We start from the raw sequence: 4364 nt of genomic DNA on the forward strand, positions 1-4364 counted from the left end.
CTCTTAGTAAGAGCCTGACGCCAATGTAATATTTTTTGTTCCATTACAGATAAAGATGAGTTGATTCATTGGTTGTGAAGGAAATTAATATTTAAAGTGGAAATCCATGACAACCAATTTTCATTTACTTACCAATCCAATCAACCATTCATGGAATAAAGCAAAACCCTCTTAGTCTCAGACTTCATCAGCCAATGCTGTGTTACTGCTGTACAGTTTTTGGTTTAAAGTCAAAATTACAAGACTAAACACACAGAAAAATGAAAAAACTCAACTGATGCAGAGTGGGAATGGATAGCTGCAAAATTAACAAGGACTTCTTTACCAAGTTTCATGAGGAACACTCAATAGCATCTTTCTGACTTCACACAAAATTACAAAAAACAGCAAGCCATTTTCTGATGGGAAGTTTATCAACGATTGTTGGTGGGCTCTGATCTGCTAGTAAGCCCATAGAAAAAAAAAGAACAGGCAAGAACACTGAGTCATAGACAGTTTGTCGGACTTTGAAGCACGTGAAACGGAGCATGGTGCCATAGGCTTCCACACAGCTGTCAGGTGGCTAAGTCTGCGTAAAGTGCTAAAAAGAGTATGGGAGCAGAAACTCAAGCATTTTGTGAGGAGAAAGGCAATTGTATTTCAGATCTCTCATATGACAAATTATTGATGTGCACTAATAAATGAACTAAATAGCAAACTACAAGACCAGAATCTAATATGTGAATTGCACACCCTGTGATGACGTTTATGAGAATGTTGCAATTTATATCAAACCAGTTGGAGAGCAGCATTCGTACTCACATGTCAATAGTGAAAGAAATTGTACCATCCGTTGATCGCCTCAGGTGGTACTCACCCATGTTTGGAGCCTTGCATTTTAACTTTTTAAGGTGATTTGAAGACTTCAAATTAGTTAAGAGTGAAATGCACATGATTTTGTCTCCTCCACTTGCACTTTATATACTACATCCAGTGATGTTCAGCTTGAACTCACTGACCTGCAGTCTGATTCACTGCTGGCAAAGCATTTCACGTCAGTATGCTGACAAGGTGTAAAATATACACTCAAGTTTTATCCCAAACATTCATGTTTTTACACACTGGGTTATTCATAGATTAAATAAAGGATGTGTGTTAGTTACACAAACTGGTAAATGCTATTGTGACCATTTACCTCACGGCATTCACACTATAAAGATGGCCTAGGCTATAAGAAGATTGCCAACACCCTGAAACTGAGCTGCACACGGTGGTCGAGACCATACAGCAGTTTAACAGGACAGGTTCCACTCAGAACAAACCTCGCCATGATCGATCAAAAAAGTTGAGTGCACGTGCTCAGTGTCATATCCAGAGGTTGTGTTTTGAAAATACATGTATGAATGCTGCCAGCATTGCTGCAGAGGTTGGAGATGTGGAGGGTCAGCCTGTCAGTGCTCAGACCGTACGCCATACACAGCATCACATGGCTGTCCTCCAAGAAGGAGACCTCTTCTAAAGATAATTCATAAAAAAACGCCTGCAAACAGTTTGCTGAAGACAAGCAGACTAAGGACATGGATTACCTGTGGTCTGATGAGACCAACACAAACTTATTTGGTTCAGATGGTGTCAAATAACCAGGTGAGGAGTACAAAGAGTGTGTCTTGCCTACAGTCAAGCATGGTGGTGAGATGTCATTGTTTCGGGCTGCATGAGTGCTGCTGGCACTGAGGAGCTACAGTTAATTGCAGGAACCATAAAACAGAGCATGATCCCCTCCCTTCATAAACAGGGCCACAGGACAGTATTCCAACATGAAAACAACCCTACACACACCTCCAAAAAGACCAGTGCCTTGCTGAATAAACTGAGGGTAAAGGTACTTAACTGGCCAAACATGTCTTCAGACTTAAACCCTTTTCAGCATCTCTGGGGCATCCACAAATGGAAGTTGGAGGAGCGCAAGGTCTCTAACATCCACCAGCTCCATGATGTCATCATTGAGGAGTGAAAGAGCATTGTAATGGCAACCTGTGAAGCTCTGGTGAACTCCATGCCCAACAGAGTTAAGCCAGTGTTGGAAATAATGATTGCCATACAAAATATTGACACTTTGGGCACAGTTTGAACATTTCCACTTAAAGGTGTACTCACTTAAGTTGCCAGCGATTTAGACATTAAGGGTTGTATGTTCAAGTGACAAATAAAGTATGCTGAAAAGCATGAAACCATGGTCGGGTCTGTCGTACAGTGATGAATTAGAATGGATGAGATGGATGGTAACGTTTTCAGACAATTTAATTGAAATTTTTGCTGTATAAGATGTATATATGTGTTTAAATGCTTTATTATTGCTCACTCACAACTTACATAACTTCAAATGGAGCTTTATATTCATACACAGGGAATTGCTGGTTGGGCTCCCATGAACCCCAGCTGGATGGGCTCTCCAGAGCCTCCGGCCAACGTGGAAGGTGCAGTCTCTGCAGAGTGTGCTCACTCTGAATAAACTGGCTTGGGTGCATAACAGTCCATAGGGGAGGCCTCAGTCTTTGCAGGTGCCAAGAAGAGGCCTAAGTTACAGTTTGTGACATTTGTATTTACAGACAGCTTAGAACCCAGCTGTGAAACACATGGCTTGGACTGTTCATGAATAGTGAACAGTATCGACCAGGTCCAAAAACAGACAGATAAACTGTGCTCACCTTACAGTAAGCACAGTTTGAAGAACACATTGCTGAAAAGCTGGTTCATGAACAAGGTACATGGATCTTTCCAATAACAGGCCTGAAACTAAATACTGCAGCCAGCTTTAGGTTTAGAAACATTAAACATTTTCTTATAACTCCCATTAGCAGAAATGAATGTTATTTTCAGTTGTCCCAGAGAATCCTTAATTATGGCAGATTTGGCCATGCTACATGCAGTCCTATTCCCATTGTTAAACACCTCTAAACACATAGCTACAGTTCTTTCAGGCACAGGGGTTATAATCACTGGACTTAAGTCTTTAGAAACAGAGTCAGTAGAACAATAATAGTCTCTTTTACTAGGCAAATTGGAAACAAAAGCCTCCTAATTCAGCTCTGCTGGATTGGCGGTACATGGAACTGATATGGAACCTATAGTCAGTACTATTTTAGTCTCAGCTCTCTCGGTTCTCAAGAGAGCTGGTGGCAAGAAGCCGCCATTACTCATCCCCGCTGTTTGATCCGGCAGCGTGGTGCAGAGGAAGCCGCTGGGTAGCCGACTCCTCATTCCCAGCTCACATTCTGGCCAGAAACATGGCCGGGCAAACCTGCTGCTGCGGCTGGGTGATGACTGGAAACCTGGAAGGCAGTAACGGGGAGGAGCCTCAGGGTGCTGACCTTAATCGCTGGGATGCCAGAAATACAAAACGAAACTGAACTGGAATATAGAAACCTAAACCAAACACACAGAGAAACACATAGCCATGAGGGAGATGGCAACACAGGACAGAGTGAGACGCAGACATGAATGAGCACGAGGGAAAACGAGCGAACAAACCACGGGAGGGAACACAACTGAACATGATCTAACTAACCAGCCAGACAGCTGTCACAATAAAACAGGAAACACTGAGACGTAGACTGACACGAGCTTGACAACAGGACATGGAACAAACATGAAAACTTAGAACAGACTGGGGAGACGAGATGGGAAAAAAGGAGAGAAACTCTGGAACAGGTAAGGGAGACAAAACAGAGACACCTCTAAGACTGCAACGGCAACAGAGAGGTAGAGAAAACACAAGACAGAGGTCGAGCGAGCGAGAGAGGGCGAGGGAGGGCGAGGGAGAGCTGATGGGCTGGGGAAACATGGGTAAACATGCCAGACAGGGGAGACATGGAATGAACACAAGGAGGGGGAACTTGACAACAGGAAAGGAAAACAAGACACAAGGACACACATAAACAAAAAACACACAGAAGACAAAGACACAAGGGCAACCTAAATAGACAAGAAACTAAAACATAGAATAAACTCAAAATGACTAAATAAACCTGAATAAAGACCAACCAACCAGAATACAAAATTGACACCAAAACAAAAGAACTCAAAAACACTTTGTCAAATGACCCAGGATCATGACAGTTACACATTTTAACACATTTTTCAGGTCAACATTCTTGAATCAGCAACGTTCATATGTGCATCCACCTTCAGCCAACTGGAGTATGTGTTAATGTCTTAGACAAACCCACTCTTTGTTTTCCCTTCTTTTACATCTACACTATCTACGCCTCCTGCTTTCATCTCCCTCTCACATGCACACCAAAGGTTATAAAGGTAATCGCTTTCTGTAAACGCTTCAAACAGAGCCGACTCAAACAACACTGCTGTTGTCTGTCTCAGCTAAA

The sequence above is a fragment of the Astatotilapia calliptera genome, chromosome 7 (assembly GCF_900246225.1).
Source record: "Astatotilapia calliptera chromosome 7, fAstCal1.2, whole genome shotgun sequence".
Lineage (NCBI taxonomy): Eukaryota > Metazoa > Chordata > Actinopteri > Cichliformes > Cichlidae > Astatotilapia > Astatotilapia calliptera.